General features: G+C 36.2%; 1 pseudogene; it reads right to left on the reverse strand.

The window, feature by feature from the left end:
* Positions 1 to 4944: 4944 nt before the first annotated feature.
* LOC143394780 (methylglutaconyl-CoA hydratase, mitochondrial pseudogene) lies at positions 4945 to 5620 on the reverse strand (annotated as a pseudogene).
* Positions 5621 to 24299: the final 18679 nt, after the last annotated feature.

Consider the following 24299-nt stretch of genomic DNA (forward strand, 5'->3'; position numbering starts at 1 on the left):
AAGCAGAGCTGTTGATAACCGTAAGACTTTGAGGAAAATATCCCCACTAAAGATATTTGATCTTAAATTGAAAAGAATTTAGTCTTAATGGGTAATCAAAAGATAGGAATAACCAACTTGTTATATTTCATGCATAAAATATAAATATCAAGTGATGTATTACTGAAAATGAGTTCCTATGTGCTACTCTAAGTACACAATTCAGGCTCAAATGCAGAACTCAGCTAAAGGGTATGAGATTTACAGTCTAAGTCTTTGGAAATAGATGAGTATTCCTAGGCTAAGTAAGGGTTAAAGGAAGGATGCAGTCACTTTAGGACCATTTTGAAGAAAAAAGAACTGATAGTAAAAGAAATTCAGGACCACAAACACATAAAAGAGGAACATATTCCTAGAAACAAAGATGAAGGTCATCAAGGATTTGCTTACAGAAAACATATCAATACTGGAATAGTTTCCTCTCTCCCACCATTTCAGGTCAGTTAGCTGAGATTGCTTTTCAGCTAGGAAAAAAAAAAAAATCATATCCTTGCAAGGACTCTAAACAATGTTATAGGAGTTCAACAGTTTTCTGTTTCTATTAAAGCATGGCACAACTGGTTACTTGAATAGAAATTCTTTTTAAGTGCCCATTACTACTTTCCAGAGGAGCAGTGCTAAAGATTCTATTCATTGATATCAAAATGTTCTTCATTACTAAGTGTCTTATGGAGTAGAACTTAATTGTTTTCTCAGATTATTTAATGCAAATTATGTCAGACTGCTAATTATTCAACAAAATCCATTTCCTCTTCTTCCTGAACACAAAGCTTGGCAGTGCTTCCCACTTGCCATTGCAGTTATATTTGTTCATGTGACTGAGTCCTAGCAAATAGAGTGTGAGTAAAAATGTGTTGCACTTCAAGGCCCCAAATCACCCATGCTTGCCAGTTGAGATGGATGTGACAGAATGACCTTAGAAATCATGAGGTGGAAACTCTCTCAGCCTGTGTCCCTTAGGAGAGCCATCTCACCAGCTTATTAACGTGTCCATCAAGAGAGAAACTGTGACCAAGACAGAAACTTTCATGGTGCTGTGCCATTACACATTTGGTCTATTTGTTACTGTAGCTTCTGCTAACTAATACACTAATAAACTTATTTTTTTAACCTTTGTTTTCCTTCCATTTGCAATCTTATGGATAAATTGTAAATTTGAATACTGTTGAATCTGCAATGTATTGCTTTGAATTACAGGCTTAAAGCATCACAAAACAAAATATAATCTAATGAAAATATTAAATAACACATATTTAATGAAGACAGTTCTAAGGGAGTCTATAGAAATGACATGTAAATATATCTCTTTACCATAAAATTAGTGCTTGGCTCATAGAAGTATAAAATAAATGTCTGTTATTTTATTAATAAATGATTCCTCCTAATGAGTTCTAGACTAACAATTTAGTAGCTTGGTTGCTTGTTGGACATTTCTAAATAGCTGTCCTGCAGGGTCATCCACATGATATTTCCAAAACTAATCTTCCTTACCAGCCTCTGCCCATTCTGCCTCCACCAGACTATGATCCTCCCAATTTCCCTCTTTTTATCAGTGGCACCCTTGAAATTGTCCTTCATTGACTCCCATAGCCAAATGGTTGTTCCTATTTTTTAAAACTTGTTCTTTTTAGACATACATGACAGTAGAGCATATTTTTACATAGTACACATACATGGTGCATAAATTATTCTAATTAAGATCCCATTCTTGTGATTATACAGGATGTGGAGTTTCACTGGTGATGTATTCATATATGAACAGAGGAAAGTTATGTCCAATTCAATCTACTGTATTTCCTATTCCCATCGTTCCCTTCCTTCCTTCCCCTTTGTCTAATCCAATGAACTTCTATTCTTCTTCTAATTTCCCTCCCAGTATCTTTCCTCCTTTCAGCCCCCTTTTTACCACTCTATCTAAGACTATTCACATTATTTCCAATCCCCCCCATGTCCAAATCCCTACCCCGTGCTAGTAGTTCCTAGGTTTCTGGTTTTCTCACCTGTGGTATTTCAGAAAAGGGTTTGAGGGCTGGGGATGTGGCTCAAGCGGTAGCGCGCTCGCCTGGCATGCGTGTTGCCCGGGTTCAATCCTCAACACCACATACAAACAAAGATGTTGTGTCCGCCGAAAACTAAAAAATAGATATTAAAAATTCTCTCTCTCTCACTCTCTCAAAAAAAAAAAAAAAAGAAGAAAAAAAAAAAGGGTTTGAGGACCAATATGGGATTGCTAACTTCAAATTTTGCCAGACAAAAACATTCTTTAAAAAAAAATATCGATGACAGAGTGGACACAGTGGCACATGCCTGTAAATTCCAGCTACTTAGGAGGTTGAAGGCAGGAGGATCACAAGTATCACTCATTTTTCTATAGACATTTTAAGGTTTTTATTTGTTTATTTGTTTATTTTTCAATGTTAGGAATCAAACCTAACACTGTGTGTGTGCTGGGCAGGCCTCATGTGTGCTGGGCAGGCACTCGACAGCTGAGTCACACCTTAACTTTATATTTTTTTCTGTGGACTATTTAAACAATGGTAATAATGTGTAAGGTACTCAACTTCAGAATTCAGGACAATCTTTTAGATTAAATAAACAATTTTACAAGAACTTATTACATTGTCCAAGATCAGGTGTTTGGAAGCTCTCATGTGGTATTGACCCTCAGGTCTCGATATTTTCTTTTACAGCCAGGTGAATACTCCTGAGCTCCAGTTACAGTGCTTTTCTGATCAACAATAGGTCCCCTCTGGCTTATTCTCCATCTGGCATTAAGTTCTCAAAAGGGAGACCCCACACAATAACTGCTCTGCTTTGAATGTGTCTCCCCAAAGTTCATGTGTTGGAAACAATCCCCAAATTAATGTGTTTATGGGGACCCATGGGAAGATGGGATTTTTGGGTTGTTATTAGGATTAGATAAGGTCATCAGGGTAGGGCCCCTTGATTGGATTAGTGGCTTTATAAAAGAGGGAGAGAGGCCCTAGCTACCATGCTATCTCTTTCTTATCATGTAGTGTCCTCTGCCATCTTACGATGCAGTGAGAAGTCCCCACCAGACCCTGAGTAGTTGCCAGAATTATGTTTTGGACTTCCTGGCCTCCAGAACCATGAGCTAAATAAACTTTCATTCTTTGTAAATTACCAAGTCTTGGGTATTTTGTTACAGACACAAAAAACAGACTGACACTACCTTCCCAATATTATTTCTAATTTCCAGGCAAACTGGGCCTCTATTATTCTATTTCCTTTTCTTTGACTATGTGATTCTTCTATCTTGTACACTCTATCCTTTTGTTTCTTCCAATAGTCAAAATTCTACCTAAAATTTAAGACCAAATTTGACACCACTGCCTTCTTGAAAACTTTGATTCATTCTACCCACACAAATAAAATCATCCCTCTCCTTGAACTTTCCTAACACTGTAGTGGAGCAAGTGGCTGCTTTCTTTCATGATTATGTTTATTTACCCCTCCCACAAAATTAAAATAAATCCTTGAATATAAGAACAATGATTTTCATCACCCCTCCATTATTTGAACATTAAATATTCAATATATGTTTAATGATGTAATAAATGTTTTGGCCATAATAAGCCCAATTTTAAAAGTACCTCACAGATTCTCAGCACTCCCCCCGCCACATGCATGTACTTTAGAAACTTTTTAATAACTTTATCTTCAATGTCAAGTGAATAGCAATAAAGTATTAGGGAATCAGAGTTTGCTAAAAACTTCTTTGTTCCTTCTAACATGAGGGAAACAAAAATAAATTGTGGTTCTAAGACCATAAAACAGCTTTTCTACCATGAAAATTTCAATTTAGGCTCCTACCCAGGAATTGTCTTATTTTATTTTAGTTTCCTACTTCATATTTGAATTGCTTTTAAGGTAATTTGTAGGAGAAACAGGAATTATAGGACTCCTTAACTTTAATTTTATGTGTATGTCCATTTTCGTGAAGGTACCTAATTTTTATTCCTTTAGTTTTTCACATTCATCAAAAAACAAGAAGGAGCTGGGCACAGGGCACATTCCTGTATGGAAGGCTCAGGCAGGAGGATCACTAGTTCAAAAGCAGCCTGGACAACTGAGGTAGAAACTCTCTTGCCAGGTCCAGGGTCTTTCTGTAAACAGCATGGGTCAAAATAAAAAATAAAAAGATCTGGGATATAGCTCAGTGGTAAGCACCCCTGGGTTCAATCTCCAGTACCGAAAACAAAACAAAACAAACTCAAGGAGGAATGAGATGACAAGGCTTATCTATTCCACTCTTAATTAACATTTGAAGAAAATCTGAGCATTTGTGTTTTCATGCTGTCTTTGACCTAGGGGATCTCCCCCCAACACACACACTGAAATAGTCTATTAATCTGAAAATCAATTTGTGAATTTATTATTTTTTGATATGTGGAAGTTATTTTATTTTCTTAATGCAGTATAGTAGATAGACATACAATCAATAATCAATATTATTCCCTACAATGTGCAATATATACGTTATTCACATTAAAAAATTAAGAATGGAAAACCTCATATGCAGGAACTATTTTAAAACATTCATCTAATTTTTTATTTATTTATTTTTGGTGGTGCTGGGGATTGAACCCAGGGCCTTGTACATGCTGGGCAAGCACTCTACCAACTGAGCTATAGCCCCGGCCCCATCTATCTAAACTTTAAATTTGTTTTTGACAATATATACTGCTAGTTTTATAAATCTGAGTGAATATAACACGATACACATTGGCATGAAGTACACATATGGGTCCATTCCAGATGCTTAACACACTATATGAGTTACTTGCTCTTCACTTTGGTCATTGAGATTCCATGTGCTGAAGCATCAGAGTGGATCTGAAAGATACTTTCAGAAGTACTTTTATCACAGTGACATTGTAAAAACTAATGTTTTTTTTTCTGTTTTCCTTTATAGTGAGGGGGCCTTTCCTCTTTAGAAGAAAGAAGACCTTCAAGTTTGTCTTTTGTTGGAATGGTTTGAGCGTAACATGCTTATTCTATGGCTAATCCTGTTACTAAATAAACTTCCATTCCTTGATTAATTGCTAATTTTGCCTCTCTCATTGCAACAGGTTCCTGAGGTAGAAACTCTCTTGCCAGGTCCAGAGTCTTTCTGTAGACAGCATCCGCCTCCTGGTTCTGTTCCTGGCCATCAAAGACTCCCACAAAGAAGGTGAGCTCCTTGGCCAGGGACATTCTGATGGCATGTGATCATTGCTGAGTTCCCCCTCCACCAGGAATAATTGCCAATTTTGTTTTAACAAGGCCCATTTTTGCAGAGGAAGCTGCTACTCCTGTATCACAGGCTTGAGCCAATTTAAGATCACCACCTTGTGCAAGTCCATCTATTGCTGCAGTGGTTGGCAATGGCAGATTGGCAAAGTCATTAATTTCCGCTCTTATTTTGGAGACAAAAGGACCAACTTCACTGGAATTCATTTTGGCCCTTTCCTTAAGGGAAGGGGCACCAACACAGAATATCTCTGGGACTTCACTCCTAATTATTATCGTTCAAACTTTCTTAATCAGATTTTAAAGCATCCCCAGCTTTTGATAACATTTTAATAAGATTTTTACTAAATGAGTTTTTGCTATAAGCTCTACTTATTCCAAGCACTTCGATTCTCATTTTCACTTATGGTGAACATAAGCATGTGTCAAAATTAAATGATGTGAACAATATGCTATTCCACTCTTCACAACCCTTTTAGTTTTTCCCAACTCTCTGTTGTTTTCCTCCTTGTGAGCACCTGCAGCTCATCCTTAGTCTCAGCCTCAAAGCTGTTTCCCCTCCCTCAGGAGGGGAAAAAAAACTACCAGTAACCATGAGAAAAAACAGCAGCTGGTGCCCAGCCCAGGGCCCAGACCGCCCAGCCCAGCCGCCTGCTGCAGCCATGCACAAACCAGACAGCCTCTCCCCCAGCTGGTGCTGGGCATGACAAGCAGCCACCAGGCAGGTGTGACCAACCTGCAGGGCGCCCAAAGCCCACAGTGCTGCAGCCTGATATAAATACGGGGAAGACTCCAGCAAAGATTAGGCTGAGATGAGTTTCTGAAAGGCTGAGAACTGGTCAGAGATCACAGAGTTTGCCCAGGAATAGGGATACAGAGTTAGGCCTAGCCAAATGTAGAATTACAAACCTTTAGGACTGCCTAGGAACTTAATGGAGACTCCAAAAAGGTCAAATAGTAGGATTAAGGACCATGAACTCCTATCATTGCACAATATGAGAAGGGACAAATTTAAGTAGACATTACCAGAACAAGATTCAACACTCAGAGAAATATCATATGGAGCCCTTTCACTGTGTTATCCACCATATCTGGTAGACAAAAGCAAAACAAATAACAACAAAAACCCACTGGACATGCATATAATAAGGAAAAGAAAAAGAAAAAAACTACCAGTAACCATGAGAAAAAACAATAAATGAAGCAGACCCAGAGATTACCAGATATTGGAGAAAGGACTTCAAGATAACTCTAATGATTATGGTTTTTAAATTAGAGGAAAAGATAGACAAAATACATGAAAAGAGTACTTCAGTAGAGAATTTGAATCTACAAATATGAATCATACGGACATTCTATAGCTGCAAGTTGAAATATCTGAAATTAAGAACTATTGGATTCAATCTAGATTCAAAGATAGTCATAGAAAATATTTAAACTGAATTCAAAAGGGGAAAATAATAGAAAGGCAAAAAACACAGTAAGAGATATGGGGCACAGGCAAAAGGTCTAACATATGTACAATTGGGTATTTTTGAAGGAGAAGAGAAAGAGAAAAGAGATAAGCAAAATCCCCAGAATAATAACTGAGAATTTTCTTAATTTAATGAATAATAAAGTTAAAATTCAAAAAGCTTCACAAATCACAAGCAGGACAATAAAACCATATCTAAATGTATCATAAGCAAACTTCTAAAAACCCGAGATATGAAGAAAATCTTAAAAACAGCTAGAAAAAAAGAATTTAATATCTCTTGGTGAATAACAATAAAGTTGATAGTTGATCTCTGAAAATTCTATGGACAGTGAAAGCCAATGGGATAACTAACATCTTTAAATTGCCGAAAGAAAATTTTTTTAAAAGCTGACAAAAAATCCCATCCACCTAGCATTCTGCACAAAAACAAAATAACAACAAAAAGCACCTCAAAATATGAAAGTGAGAAAATATGAAAATCCTCAGATAAACAAGAACTGTGAAGTTCATCCTTAGCAAACCAACATGGTAAGAAATCCTAAAGTGATTTATTCAGGGTGAAAGAAAATAATCCCATGTTATCGTACTGAGTAAATACAAAAAACTACTTTTTCTAGTCTTTTCTATCATGACAGATGTTTACCTTTGTAACAAAGGTAGGAAATAAAATATGTAAAAGTAATGAAATATGTTTGTGGAGCTAAGTGGATATTAGCTGTTATAAGATTCTTGTATTATTTGTGAAAGTGATATTTATACATTTTGTAAATTCTATTATTAACTGAAAGGTCTGATAGTAAAAAGAAAATTAAAAAAGGTAAATGGAATATTAAAACTCATCATTAATTAAAAAAAATGAAGGCATGAAGGGAAGAAGAAAAGAAAGGAAAAAGAATACAGATAGCAATATGATAGACTTCAACTCAACTTAATTATTTCTTATTTTGGGTAAATGAAACCACTTATTAAAAAACATAGACTGTCAGATTTTTTTTAAAAAAATGATCCAATTATATACTGCTTATAAGATACACACAAAGATATGAGAGCAAAAGTAAGTATAGTATGAGAAGTTTGATTAACTACGTCATGCAAACAACTAACCAAACAAAGCATATAGATTATATTATTATCAGAGAAGGCAGACTTTAAGGCAAGGAGTATTACTTAAAAAGGGAGATTTCATATTAATAACAAATTTTCATATTAATAATTCACCATAAAGCTATCTAAATTTATATGCAGCTAAGAACCTAGTTCCAAATCCATAAATCAGAAGTTAACAGAATAAAATCATAGACAAATTCACAATCATATTTGGAAAATTCAGCTCAGTTTTTTCAGTAATGGGAAAAACCCAAGATATTGCATAAGTAAATACTATCCACCAACTTATCTAGTTGTTAATTATAGACTATCACACCCTCAAACATAGAATATACATTCTTCCTAAGTATACATGTAACATTTATCATATAACATTTACTTCAGTTCATAAAGCCTATCTCAACAAATTTCAAAAGTTTTAAAAATATATGGTGTACAATCTTAAACAAAATTTAGCAAATGGGATTTATCCAATAGCAAGAGCAGGTTGATATTAGAAAATCAATTTAAAAATTTTGTCACAATAATGAAGAATCAATCCCCATATCATTCTCTCTGTAGATTCTTTAAAAATATTTGGTAAAAGTAAATATCAGTTCATAATGAAAATATCTGCAGCTGAGGAGAAAGGGGATATCTCCAATTTGATCTATAGATTCAATATTATCTCAAAGAACCAAGAGAATTTACTGAAGTGAATCAACAAACTGATACTAAAATTCATATGGAAATTTGAAGGGCTAATAAAAAACAATCTTAAAAAAGGACAAAGTTGGAGGACTTATTCAACTGGACTTATGCTATCGTAAACAAGTACAGTGGAGTATTGGCCTATTGACAGATCATAGATCAATGGAACAGCAAAGAGTCTAGAAATAATTCCCCAATATATGGCAGTTGATGGTTGATAAAAGATCCAAGGTCATTTATTAAGAAATGTATAACTTTTTCAAAAAATGGCATTAGAAAACTATATGGAGAAAAACCTAGACTTCTGTTTCACAGCGTGCACAAAAATTAAGTTGAGATGAATCATACACCCACTCTTAAAGATCTAAACTTTTAAAGCTCTTTTTTAAAAATAGGAAAATATCTTCCCAAATTTGGGGTAGGCAAACATTTCTAAGGGGACACAAAAAACACTATCCATAAAATTAAAAATTCAAAAATTAGACTTCATAAAGGGCAAAAATGCCAGGTGTGGTGGCACATGCCTATAATTCCAACAAAATTGCAAGTTTGAGGCCAGCCTCAGCAACTTAGTAAGCTGCTAAGCAACTTAGACCCTGTCTCAAAAAAAAAAAAAAAAAAAGTAAAAATGTTTGTTCCTCAGTACCATTAAGATAATAAAAGGCAAGACCCCAGGTGACTAAAACATTCTCAACACATGTATTTTAAAAGAACTTTTGTAGGAAAGAACTCTTCTAAACACATTCTATGAAGCTAATATCACCCTGATACCCAAAACAGATAAGACACACCAAAGAAAGAAAACTTCAGACCAATATCCTTAACAAACATAGATAGTTCAGAAAAACTGAACATATTCCCTATTTCACAACTTCTATTCTCAATAAAATACTGGCAAATCACATCCAAAAGCACATTAAAAAGAGAGTTCACCATAATCAAGTGGGGTTCATCCCAGGGATGCAAGGTTGGTTCAACATGTGGAAATCAATAAATGTAATTCACATAAATAGACTTAAAGAATCACATGATTATCTCAATAGATAAAGAAAAGCATCTGACAAAATACAGCATACATTTAGAAAAAAATAGGGATAAAAGGAACATATCTCAACACTGTGAAAGCTTTATACAATAAACCCAAGGCCAACACCATTCTAAACAAAAACTGAATATTCCCTCTAAAGACAAGAACAAGACAGGAATACTCTATTTCACAAAACTTCTATTCAACATAGTCCTTGACTCTCTAGCCAGAGCACTTTAGGGAAAAGAAAGTATGGGATACAAATAAGAAAAGAAGAGCTTAAACTGTTTGCCAACCACAAGATTCTATATTTAGGAGAACCAAAAAACTCCACCAGGAAACTTATAGAACTCATAGATGAATTCAGCAAAGTAGAAGAATACAAAATTAACATTCATAAATTAATTGCATTCCTTACTTCAATGAAAATATGCCAAAAGAGAAATTAGAAAAACCATCCCATTCACAATAGTCTCAAAAATAAATAAATAAATAAAACCTGAGAATCAATCTAACAAAAGAGATGAAGGACCTCTACAATGAAAACTACAGACACTAAAGAGAGAATTGAGGAAGACTTTAGAAGATGGAACTATCTCCCTTGTTTTTGGATAGGCAGAATTAGTATTGTCAAAATGGCCATACTACCAAAATACTATACAAATTCAATGCAATTTGCATCAAAATTTCAATGACATTCTTCATGGAAATAGAAAAAGCAGGGATGAAATTCATTGGAAAAACAAGAAACCCAGAATAACCAAAATAATCCTTGGAAAAGCAAAGCAGGAGGCATCACAATACCAGCCCTTAAATTATAGTGTAGAGCTATAGTAACAAAAATAGCACAGTTGGGCTGGAGATGTGGCTCAAGCAGTAGCGTGCTCGCCTGGCATGTGTGCGGCCCGGGTTCGATCCTCAGCACCATATACAAACAAAGATGTTGTGTCCACCGAATACTAAAAAAAATAAATAAATATTAAAAAATTCTCTCTCTCTCTCTCTCTCTCTCAAAAAAAAAAAAAAAAAAAAAAAAAAAAGCACAGTATTGGCACCAAAACAGGCAAGGAAGACCAATGGAACAGAATAGAAGACACAGAGAAAAATCCCTCCAAAATAGTTACCTCATACTAGACAAAGGTGCCAAAAATATACATTGGATAAAAGATAGCCTCTCCAACAAATGGTGCTGGGAAAACTGGAAATCCATATGTAGTAGAATGAGGTTTAACCCCTATCTCTCACCCTGCACGAAACTCAACTCAAGGTGGATCAAGGACCTAGGCAGTAGACCAGAAACCCTGTACCTAGTAAAAGAAAATGTAGGCCCAGTACCCTAACATATCAGCTTGGGAACTGAGTTCCTTAACAAGACTCTTAAATCACAAGAATTAAAACCAGTGATCAATAGATGAATGGCATCAAACTAAAAAACTTCTTCATAGCAAAGAAAATAATCAAGAGCATGAAAAGAGAGCCAACAGAATGGGAGAAAATCTGTGCTACCTGCACCTAGATAGAGCATCAATATCCAGGATATATAAAGAACTCAAAAAACTTAACACCAAAAACAAACAAACAAACAAAAAACCCAAATAATCCGGTTAATAAATGGGCAAAGGAACTGAATAGACACTTCACAGAAGAAATACAATCGGTCAACAAATATAAGAAAAAAAATGTTCAACATTTCTAGCAATGTGAGAAATACAGATTAAAACTACACTGAGATTCCATCTTTCTCCAGTCAGAATGGCAATTATCAAGGATATAAGTAACAATAAATGGGGGTGAGGATGTGGGTAAAAAGTATACTCATCCATTGATGATAGCACTGCAAACTGGTGCAACCACTCTGGAAAGCAGTATGGATATTACTCAAAAAACTAGGAATGGAACCACCATTTGACCCAGTTATCCCACTCCTCAGTATATATTTAAAGGATTTAAAATCAGCATACTACAGTGATGCAGCCACATCAAGGTTTATAGGAGCTCAATTCACAATAGCTAAGCTATGAAAACAACCTAGATGCCCTTGAACAAATGAATGGTTAAGGAAAATGTGATATATATATATATTCATTTGTTCATTCATACACCCAATGGAGTATTACTCGGACATAAAGGAGAATGAGAATGACTTTATGATATTTGCCAGTAAGGGGATAGATTTGGAGACTATCATGCTAAGTGAAATAAGCCAATCCCAAAAGCCAAAGGTTGAATGTTTTCTGACATGTGGAGGCTAACCCACAATGAGGGACAGACGAAGAATAGAAATTCAGTAGATTAGACATTAGGGAATGAAAGGAAGGTGTGGGGGATAGCAAATGGAAAGACAGTAGAATAAATGTCACATAACTTTCCTATGTACATACATGAATACACTACAGTGAATCTCACCATCATGTGTATCTACAAGAGTGAGATCCTAACTAGAAATAAGACATAGTCCATGCTTGTATAATTATATCAAAATGGATTCTACTATTATTTACAACTAAAAAGAACCAATGAAAAAGTACTTTTGTTGAGAAGAATTCCACTATTATACATGACTATAAAGTTCTAAAAGCTTCTATCTTAAATAAAAAATAAATATATTAAAAAATAATACAAGGAATTCCATCCAGAATATATTAAAAAAAAACACCTCTACAAATCAACGAGCCAAGAAAAACAGTGTTATAAATGGGGGGAAAAACCCTCACATAGACACTTGATAAAAGATGTATAACTGGCCAATAAAAACATGCCACACAGGGAGATCTGGGAATTGGGAGGCAGCCACATGGGTTAGAACAATGAATCAGAATTTGAACTGGGCAAGGAAAGCATATCCATGGTGGGAGGTCCTGCATGGGTATCAGAGCCTGAGGAGGGTGAGGGACATTGTGGAGGCAGCCCCACATGGGGTGTCAGAACCCAAGCATGGTGAGAGGCCACCTATGTGGAAGGAGCACATGGTGGGTTAGAGCAGAGGGAAGGAAGCAGACATGACCAGGGATAGTCCAACATGGTGTATTCCAATGTGTACACTAAGTGCCTCAATCTTGATTTCTAAAAACTATGCTAAAACTAGGATTCCTGGGAGAAATGGCTTATTCCAGGGCTAAGCAGGAGAAACACAGATGATTCTGGAAATTTTTGTTCCAGAAAAGAAAGATGTTTCCAAGGGTGAGATAGGTGTCCAAATAGGGGAAGCCCAGCAATAGATGTCAGAGCCTGAGCTGAGAGAGCAGAGGCCACGCTGGAGGCAGCTCAGTGTAGAGAGTTAGGGCCTGAACTGGGTGGAAAGGGTGTCCATGTGAGGATGGCCGCATGTGGGGAGTCAGAGCCCAGGTGGAGTAAGGAGGGCATCCACTGTACAGGAAACCCAAAGAAGAGTTCAGAGTCCGAGCAAGCTAAGGAGGGTGTCCTGGTGGAGGAATGACCTAGAGTGGAGGCTCAGAAGGTGAGTATAGTAAAGGGTGACCACATCAGGGAGTGAATGACCATGAACATGGGACGTTAGATACACTGAATGAATTGCCAGGTATGGTTTTACACACCTGTAAACCCAGCTACTCAAGAGGCTAAAGCCAGAGCATCACATGTTTGAGACCAGTCTTGACAACTTGACAAGTCTCAAAGAAAAAAAAAAAACTACAAACAAAAAACCAACTGAAGATGCAGCTTAGTGATAGAGTGCCCAGGGTTCAATCCCAAGTGCCACAAGAGAAGAAAGGAAGGAAGGAAGAAAGAAAAACAGACATTGAGTATGTTGACACAAATAAGTAAACATAAGGATAACATATCAGAGACAGGAGATAAAAATATGGAAAGGAGGGAAACTAAAGTGAATCATATAGTTAGATTGGAAATGAACATACTAGTGTAGACTCATGGCTTTTAAAAATACAGATAGGTAGGTATAGATATAAATAGATGGTGTAAATGTATGTGTGGTGTGTGTGAGCACATGTACACGTGTGAATCTGTACATTCCATTGCTCTGTCCTGAGAGAGACTCTAGAAGCAAGGATATGTCAGAAACAATGAGCACACCAAATGCCTAAACTTTGGCTTCTAAATATCATTCTGTACAAAGAGAAAGGGAGGCTCTTCAGAGAATTGACTGACTCAAGAACTGGACAGGAAAACCAAAGATGATTCTGGATATTCGGGAATAATAGGGAAAGGCCAGGTGTGGTGACCCACATCTGTAGTCCCAGAGACTTGGGAGGCTGAGGCAAGAGGATCACAAGTTTAAGGCCAGTGTCAGAAACTTAGTGAGACCTGTCTCAAAACAAAAAAATAAAATAAAAAGGGTTGGAGAAGTGGTAAAGTACCTCTGGGTTCAATCACACACACACATGCAAAATGACACAATCCATTATGCAGGGCCAAATCTGGTATAATCTGAATATTAAAATGAAAGACAATAGAGTTTTCAAGATGGCAGAATAGAGGAGGCTGCTTTCTTGGCTTATCCATGGAGTGAAACCAACATAGAAAACAGGCAGCTTCTCAGCAAGGTGGGTTAAAAAAAAAAAAGCTAGGGGACTTTACTGGAATTTAAATCTACATTCAAAACAGACTGGGGACTCAGTAGGTTGGATATAATAAAATATGGAAGAAATCCCCAGTGGCACAGCCATTGCCACAGAGGGGTCGGAAGCACCAGCCAGAGTGATCCTCCCCTGAGCACAGTAGAGGATAAGGGAATTAAGGAAACCCACATTTTTGGAAGGCACCAGGCATGTCTGGGTACAGAGTGTTTAGAGATCAAGGTAATTGCCTAGCAAACCTGAAAGACTCCCTGCACAATATTCGTGTGCAGGGAAAGAAGTTGCCATCTATCCAGGTGGCCTGCAGAGGACAAAAGAAGGAACAATTTTGCAGCCGCTGTGAAGGGTCTGGCAGCTGAGGGGGCCAAATCTTGGCAAACCTGTGTTTGGCTGAAATATAGGCCCAGTAAACACACACCACACCACAGATTGTGCTTACGTGACCAGGAGAAAATCAAATGTGGAGAGAGGTTTACACAGGGGACAACTGGTCATGGAAACCCACCCAGCTCTACCCCTCCCCCTCCAATCTGACTGCTTGCAGGACCAGTTGGAGACTAGGACGGGCAGGTGGGACAGATTGTTTGGATACTGAACCTGAGACCAGGAAACATGGGGTCCAAATGTGACACAGGGAACTAAGTATTAGGTTCCCCCCCACCACATGAGTGGAACCCAGTGGAGATTCCTGGGGTAAAGACTTTCAGCATGGACCAGCAAGTAATGGGCACTAAAAGGTGGGCTGATTTAAAATCTCCAGACCAACTGGCATTCAACAGAGAACATGGAGCTCACCCAAGTCTGAACCCTGCCTCCAGGAACTCTGCCTAGGATGGGATCACCTCTCCCACTCCAGCAATCTGGAGGGTGGAGCATCATGCTCTAGACGATCCCACCTAAAACTGCTGAGGAGAGAAACTGAGAATCTTTTGAACTCCAACAGAAAGAATTCTTTAACTTTTCATCAAGATCTTTTTTTTTTTTTAAATTCTTTTTCTCTATTTAATTTTGACTTTAATGGTACATGGACATTTATATATATTCATATTTGTTTTTTCTCATTTCTAGCATTTTTGAAGCCAGTTATTTTTCATGGATTATTTGTGAATTAGGATGTTTGATTAGTATACTTTAGTTGTGGTTTATATTCTTTTGTTTTTATTTTTAATTTAATTTTTTTTTTGTACCAGGAATTGAACTTGGGGGTACTCAATCACTTGTGCCACATTCCCAGCCCTTTTTAAATATTATTGTAGTTGTCAAAGGACTTTAATTTTATTTATTTATTATATGTGATGCTGAGGATTGAAGCCAGTGCCTCACACATGCTAGACACGTGCTCTACCACTGAGCCACAACCCCAGCCACTATTTTTAATTTTTTAAAATGTTTTACTTTAGGGACTGGAATTGTGACTCAGTGGTAGAGCACATGTGTAGAATGTGTGAGGCACTGGGTTTGATTCTCAGCACTGCATATAAATAAATAAAATAAAGGTCCATTGACAACTAAAAAAAATTCTAAAAAAAATTTTCTTTGTATATATTTTTCTCCTACCTGTTTCTCTTGATCTCTCTTTTCTTCTGCTTATAGCCAATCTCTATTGTTCTCTCTTTCACTCTTCCTTTATTTTTTTTTACTTTTTCTTTTCTTCTCCTCCTTAATAATCATCACATAATCATCACATCCTGTATCACTTCTGTTCTCTCCTTGTCTACCATTTGATATTATAAACACTTTTGCAAACTTGCTGTTTTATTATAGGCAATAACTAATCATATAATTTCCATTTATTGTGATAGATAACATTGTAGACATCATAGGAGGAACTGTTTGGATTAATGTTGTATATTGTTTGCATTGGTTGTTGTTATTATTTGTCTCCCCCTAAACAGTGAGGTACTGAAAACCTTTAGGGACACTATAAGTCCACAGGGTAGAAACTCTGTTACCTCACATCCATACTGTTAGATGATAGACACACAAACAACATGAAAAATCAAGGGAAAAAAATCATCCCAAACCAACCAAGATACTCCAATAACAGAATCCACTGATACCACAGTGGAAGAAATGTAAGAGAAGGTCTTCAGAATGTACACAGTTAAACTGATCTGAGAAGTAAAGGATGGTATAAGAAATGAAATCAGAGAGAAAATATGGGAAGTGAAAGATCACTTCGATAAAGAGGCAAAGGGTTGGGGCTGTGGCTCAGTGGTAGAGTGCTTGCCTAGCATGTGTGAGGCCCTGGGTTTGATCCTCAGCACCACATAAAAATAAATAAATAAAATAAAGACAGTGTGTCCAACAACTAAAAAATAAATATTAAAAAAGAGGCAGAGATTCTGAAAAAAAAAAAAAAAAGAAAACAAAAACAAGCAGAAATCCTCAAAATGAAATAAACCAATAGAATTCCATAGAAATCATCACCAACAGACTAGTCCACTTGGAAGACAGAATCTCAGGCAATGAAAACAAAATATATAAACCTTGAAAATGAGCGGCCATGGAGAGATGTTACGAATCCATGAACAGGGCTGGGGTTGTGGCTCAGTGATAGAGCACTCGCCTAGTACACACAAGGCCCTGGGTTCAATCCACAGCACCACATAAAAATAAATAAATAAAATAAAAAGGTATTGTGTCCAACTACAACTAAAAACAAAACTAAAAAAAAAAAAAAGAATCCATGAACAGAACTTCCAAGAACTATGGGATAACATGAAAAAAAAAATTTAAGATTTATTGGGATAAATGAAGACACAGAGATAAAAACCAAAGGAATGCCCAATATTTTCAATGAAATTATATCAGAAAATTTCCCAATCCTAAAGAATGAAATGGAAAATCAAATACAAGAGAATTACAGGACCCCAAATGTACAAAATTAAAACCGACGTACACCAAGGAACATTATAATGAAAATGCGTAACATACAGAATAAGGATAGAATTTTAAAGGCTGAGAGAAAAATAGCAGACTATGTATGGGAGAAAACCAATTCAGAACTCAACTGATTTCTCAATCCAGACCCTCAAAGCTAGGAGGTCTTGGAATAACATATACCAAACTCTGAAAGAAAATGGATGCCAACCAAGAATTCTATGTCCAGCAAAATTAAGCTTCAGATTTGAAGATGAAATAAAAATCTTCCATGCTAAATAAAAGTTAAAAGAATATGCAACTAGAAAGCCTATACTACAGAACATTCTCAACAAAATATTTCATGAAGATGAAATGAAAAAAGAAAAAACCAGCAAAGAGAGGAACTACACTAAAGGAATAGTCCCTCAAAGGAGAAATTAATTCAAATTAAAATCTAGAAATAAACCCAAATGACTGGGAATACAAATCATATCTCAATAATAACCTTGAACATTAATGGCCTAAACTCACTGATCAAAAGACACAGACAAGTGTATTGGATTAAAAAACAAGATCTAACAATATGCTGAATCCAAGAGACTCACCTCATGGACAGAGACATCCACAAACTGAAGGTGAAAGGATGGGAAAAAACATATTACATGGATCACATAAGCAAGAAGCAGTTTCTTTTCTTTTTTTAAAAAAATTATGTATTTATTCTAATTTGTTATACATGACAGCAAAATACATTTCAATTTATAGTACATATATAGAACACAATTTTTCCTGTCTCTGGTTGTACACAAAATAGTCACACCATTAGTGTCTTCATACATGTACTTAGGATAACGATGTCCATTTAATTCCTCCATCTTTCCTAACTCCCATGCCCCCTCCCTTTCCCTCCCTCCCCTTTGCCCCATCTAAAGTTCCTTCATTCCTCCCATGCTCCCCCCAAACTCCATTATGGATCAACATCCACATATCAGAGAAAACATTTGGCCTTTGGTTTTATGGGATTGGCTTACTTCACTTAGCATGATATTCTCCACAACTCCATCCATTTACCTCAAATTACATGATTTTATTCTCTTTTAATGTTGATATTCAATTGTGTATGTATACCACAGTTTCTTTATCCACTTAACTATTGAAGGGCATCTAGGTTGGTTCCACAATTTAGCTATTGTGAATTTTGCTGCTATAAACATTGATGTAGCTGTGTCACTGTAGTATGTTGTTTTTAAGTCCTTGGGTATAAACCAAGGAGTGGGACAACTGGGTCAGATGGTGGTTCCATTCCAAGTTTTCCAAGGAATCTCCATACTGTTTTCCAGATTCATGTTGTCAGGAAATAGTGATAGTTTGAGTTCTTTTTTTTTTTTTTCCCATATCCCTTTAATTTCTTTCATCTGTCTGATTGTTCTGGTTAGAGTTTCAAGAACTATGTTAAATAGAAGTGACAAAAAGAGGGTATCCTGTCTTCTTCCAGTTTTTAGAGGGAATGTTTCATTTTTTCTCCATTTAGAATGATGTTGGCCTGGGTCTTAGCATAGATAGCTTTTAAATGATGAGATGTGTTTCTGTAATCCATAGTTTTTCTAGTGTTTTGAACATGAAGGCATGCTCTATTGCATTGAATGCTTTTTATGCATCTATTGAGATGATCATATGATTCTTACCTTTAAATCTATTAGTGTGATGAATTCCATTTATTGATTTCCATATGTTGAACCAACCTTGCATCCCTGGGATGAACCCCACTTGATTGGGGTGCATTATCTTTTTAATATGTTTTTGTATTCAATTTGCCAGAATTGTATTGGGAATTTTTGCATCTATGTTCATTAGAAGTATTTATCTGAAGTTTTCTTTCTTTGATGTGTCTTTGTCTGATTTTGGAATCAGAACAATATTGGCCTCATAGAATGAGTTTTGAAGTGTTCCCTCTTTTTCTATTTCATGGAATAATTTTAGGAGTATTGGTATTAGTTTTTCTTTGAAGGTCTTATAGAACTCAGCTGTGTATCCATCTGGTCCTGGGCTTTTTGTGGTTGGTAATCTTCTGGTGGTGTCTTCTATTTCATTGCTTAAAACTGATCTGTTTATGTTGTTTATATCATCCTGATTCAGTTTGGGCAAATCATATGACTCGAGAAATTTGTTGATGCCTTTGATATTTTCTATTTTATTAGAGTACGAATTTTCAAAATAATTTCTAATTATCTGTATATCTGTCACAGATGTTAGTAATTTGAGTTTTCTCTCCCCTTCTCTTTGTTAGCATGGCTAAGTGTTTATCAATTTTATTATTTTTTTCAAAGAACCAGTTTTTGTTTTGTCAATTTTTTCAATTTTTTGTGTGTGTCAATTTCATTGATTTCAGCTATGAATTTAATTATTTCCTGTCTTCTGTTTTTGGTGTTGATTTGTTCTTCTTTTTCTAGGGCTTTGAGATGTAATGTTAGGTCATTTATTTGTTGATTTTTCTTCTTTTAAAGAATGAACTCCATGCAATGAACTTTCCTCTTAGTACTGCTTTCTTAGTGTCCCGGAGATTTTGACATGTTGTATCAGTGTTCTCATTCACCTCTAAGAACTTTTTAATCTCCTCTTTAATGTCTTCTTTAATCCATTGTTCATTTAATAGCATATTATTTAGTCTCCAGGTGTTGGAGTAGCTTCTATTTTTTATTTTATCATTGATTCTAATTTCATTTTATTATTATCTTATAGAATGCAGGGTAGTATCTCTACTTATTTAATTTGCTAAGAGGTCCTTTTTGGCATAATATATGATCTATTTTAGAGAAGGATCCATGTGCTGCTGAGAAGAAAGTATATTCACTCATTGATGGATGAAATATTCTATAGATGTCTGTTAAGTGTAAGTTATTGATTGTATTATTGATTTCCATAATTTCTCTGTTTAGCTTTTGTTTGGAAAATCTATCCAGTGGTGAAAGAAATGTGTTAAAGTCTCTCAGAATTATTGTGTTGTGATCTATTTGACTCTTGAACCTGAGTAAAGTTTGTTTGATGTATGTAGATGCTCCATTGTTTGGGGCATATATATTTATAACTGTTATTTCTTGTTGGTGTATGATTCCTTTAAGCAGTATTAAATATCTGTCTTTATCTCCTTTGATTAACTTTGGCTTAAAGTCTACTTTATTTGATATGAGAATGGAAACTCCTGCGTGTTTCCACAGTCCATGTGAATGGTATGTTTTTTCCCAACCTTTCACCTTCAGTCTCTGGATGTCTTTTCCTATGAAATGAGTCTCTTTAATGCAGCATATTATTGGGTCTTTTGTTTGTTTTTAAATCCAACTTGCCAGTCTATGTCTTTTGTTTGGTAAGTTTAGACCATTAATATTCAGGGTTATTATTGAGACATGATTTGTATTCTGGGTAATTTTTGTTTAATTTTGGTAATTTAACTTGACTTAGTTTCTCCTTTGATTAGTTTTTCCTTTAATGTAATACCTCCCTTTGCTGATTTTCTTTGTTGTTTTTCATTTCCTCCTCATGGAATATTTTGCTAAGGATGTTCTGTAGTGCAGGCTTTTTGGTTGCAGAATTCATTTAACTTTTGTTTATCATGGAAGGTTTTTATCTTTCATCAAATCTAAAGCTTAATTTTCCTGGATATAAGATTCTTGGTTGGCATTCATTTTCTCTTAGAGCTTTTATGTTGTTCCAGAATCTTCTAGCTTTCAGGGTCTGGGTTCAAAAATCTGCAAAGATCCTAATTGGTTTCCCCCTATATATAAACTGATTCCTTTCTCTTGTAGCTTTTAAAATTCTCTCCTTATTCTGTATGCTGGGGGCCTTTTCATTATAATGTGCCTTGGTGTAGAGCTGTTGTGATTTTGTACATTTGGTGTCCTGTAAGCCTCTTGTATTTGATTTTCCAATTTATTCTTCATATTTGGAAAGTTTTCTGACATTACTTCATTGAATAAAATGTTCATTCCTTTGGTTTATAACTGTATGCCTTCCTCTATCCCAATAATTCTTAAATTTGGTCTTTTCATGTTATCCCATAATTCTTGAATGTTCTGCTCACAGTTTCTTATCATCTTCACTGTGTGGTCAACTTTATTTTCAAGATAATATATTTTTTCTTCAGCTCTGTCTTCCAAGTGATCTAATCTGTTGGTGATGCTTTCTATTGAGTTTTTAATTTGGTTTATTGTTCCCTTTATTTCAAAGATTTCTGTTTTTGGTTGTTTTTTTTTTTTTTTTTCAGAACCTCTATCTCCTTATTGAAATAATCTTTTGCTTCCTGTACTTGCTTATTTAGTTCTTTATCAAAATGATATTTTGTTTTCTGTATTTGCTTTCTTATGTCATCCTTTAATTCACAGAACATTTTAATTACATACATCCTGAACTCCTTCTCTATCATTTCTTCTGCTGTGATGGCTATGGACTCTAATAATGTAGCATGTTGATTTGTTTGGGGTACTTTTTTCCCTAGTTTTTTTCATGCTGTTTGTGTGTCTTCCAGTTTTTATCCTATTGGCATATAGTGTCCCTGTAGGGTTCCAATACCTCTCCTTTAAGGTGGAGAATACTATTAACAGATCCCAAATCAAACAATATGCAGCCTTAAACCAAATAGCTCCTATTAAGATATTGATGATTTTGTCATAATATACAGAAATGGTGAGGTCAATTATTATCTACAATATAATCAGTAGGTTTGCAAAAGGTTCTACAGTTTCTGATGGTGGACAAAAGAGAACTGGGGGTGGGGTGTAGGATGAGATTTTAAGGAGGTAGGAGGTGACCATATAAAGTTATTAGAGCTTAGGAAGTGTGAAAGAGGGACCTAAAGAAATTGGTTAGTAGCAGGAGAAAAGAGAGATTTGGGGGAGACAAGTAAATGGGAAGAAATTAGAGTACAAAACAAACAAACATAAAAATTAAGAAAAATAAAAGTATAAAAATAGACGATAAAAGAATATACAACACAACTGCAATGTACTATTCAGATATCCCAGTCCTCAGTAGCCTAATCCAGGAAAAGTACTTGGTTTCACAAATGTTGGGAATGTGAGGGCAGGAGAAAAAAGAGAGATAAAAGAAGAATAAAATAAAATAAAAATCTCAAAGGAAAATACAAGAATTACTTTTGTTGGAGTTCAGCATCTTTCCTGCTTTCCTTCTCATCAAATAGGTGGGGTTGTCTATTGTTTGCTGGTATCTCCACCCTCAGGATAGTGAAGGTTATTAGAATGGGAGGGTTGGTCTTGGGGGCAGAGCTCCTGGAGGTGGGGTATAGCACTTGCCAGTCCCCAGTGGGAGACTGTACTCCAAGGATCTACTTTGGTGCCTGCTTGTGTGATGTGGGCACCTGGTCTTATCTCCTTATATTGCCTATAGCCCTTACAATTCCTGGTCTCTAATTTAGTCTATAAACTGTATCTCACTCACCCCTTCCCGTTTTATTTCCCAATCAGGAATCTCTCTCTCTTTCTCTCTGGAGGACTTGTGAGCTGTGCCCCTGTCATGTAGAGCTGTTTTGTATTGAGAAGTTCAGGGCCAGGCTTTGTGAACTATGGACCGGCTCCATAGCCACAAGCACCTTGCAGGTTAGTGGCTGCAGGGGAGAGGGGGGAGTTGGAGACTATAGGTACCTTGATATTGCTTCTAGGTCCCAGCAGGTGCCCCAAGCTGGGAGTTGCCCCAACTAAAGATGGTGACAAAGGTGTCCCAAGATGGAGGCAGCTTCTCTCAGAGATCGCATGTCGGCTCAGGTTGGGCCAGGTGGTGGTGTTGGGTGGAGTGTTCAGAGCTACAGCTCTGTAGCATGCTGTGTTGTGGCTGGTGGCTGTCTCCAGACCCAGTGCAGTATTCCCCAGGTGCAGGCCTCCACATGTAGGGAACTATGGCAGTGGTTGCAGTGTCCCAAGAAGGAGGCAACTGGGGGAGCCCCACGTTGGTAGATAGGGGTCTGCAAGGGAGTGGCAGCGTGTGGGGAGCAGTGGCTGGGGGTTCCATGTGGATGCTGATGCCAGTGGTCCTGCTTGGCATGGCGGCCAGTGGTCCTGCATGGGCCAGCAGCCAGGAGTCCCACGCTGACACGGAGGCCTGGAGACCTGTTTGGGCACTGCAATCAGAATTTCTGCATGGGAGCAGCTGTCAGGGGTCCTCTAAAAACTAGCAGAGAAACAGCATTCCACTGCTAAAATCCCAGGTCATGGAGTGACACAGAATGCAGCCTCCTTCTAGCCTGTCATCTTGAATCCACAAGCAGAAGTGTCTATTCTCATATCAGATAAAGTGAACTTCAAGCCAAAGTTAATCAGAAGGGACCAAGAAGGCCATTTCATACTGCTTAAGGGAATCATGCATCAACAAGACGTAATGATCGTAAATATTAATGCCCCCAATAATGGAGCATCTATGTACATCAAACAAACCCTTCTCAATTTCAAGAATCAAATAGACCACAACACAATAATACTGGGTGACTTTAACATGCATTTGTCAACACTGGATAAATCCTCCAAACAAAAACTAAATGAAGAAGCTATAGAAGTAAAAAATACAATTGATGATTCACACTTAACAGACATATATAGACTATTTCATCCATCAATGACTGAATAGGCTTTCTTCGCAACAGCACATGGATCCTTCTCTAATATAGACCATGTGATGTAAGCTATCACATATGTTGGCATACAGTTGTAATATTATCTTAATATATTTTTAGCATCTATAGGGTTATTTTGACAGTTTCCTTTCCATTGAAACTAATTTTTGTGTTCTTCCTTTTTTCTTGATTAAACTTGTTTGATTTTTATCAAATTTTAGCTGTATTATTTTTCTATTTCATATATTTCTGTTCCTACTCTTATTTTTTCCTTTCTACTACATAATTTGAAACTAATTTGATTGCTATTCTAGCTGCTTTCTGATACAAGTACTTTAAGTTATAAATGTTCATCTGAGTTCTGTTTCATCCCAGAGATCCTGATATTTTAAGCTTTTATTGTCACTTAGTTCAAAGTACTTTTTATTTACTTTTCTTGTGCTTTCTTCCTTGATCTTGGAGATATTTATAAGTGTGCCATTTGATTTTGAAATCGTTGACATGTGGGGGTGGGGTTCTATATATCTTAAGGTGATTGATTTCTAATGTAATGAATTGTGCAGGAAACAGTCTGCATGATTTCAAATAAAAAAAAACTAATAGAAATGCATTTTATATTGATTGTATTAGTTACATACATTACAAAACTGATCAAATTGCCTACTTCAAATATGT

Source organism: Callospermophilus lateralis, chromosome 3, assembly GCF_048772815.1.
Source record: "Callospermophilus lateralis isolate mCalLat2 chromosome 3, mCalLat2.hap1, whole genome shotgun sequence".
Classification (NCBI taxonomy): Eukaryota; Metazoa; Chordata; class Mammalia; order Rodentia; family Sciuridae; genus Callospermophilus; species Callospermophilus lateralis.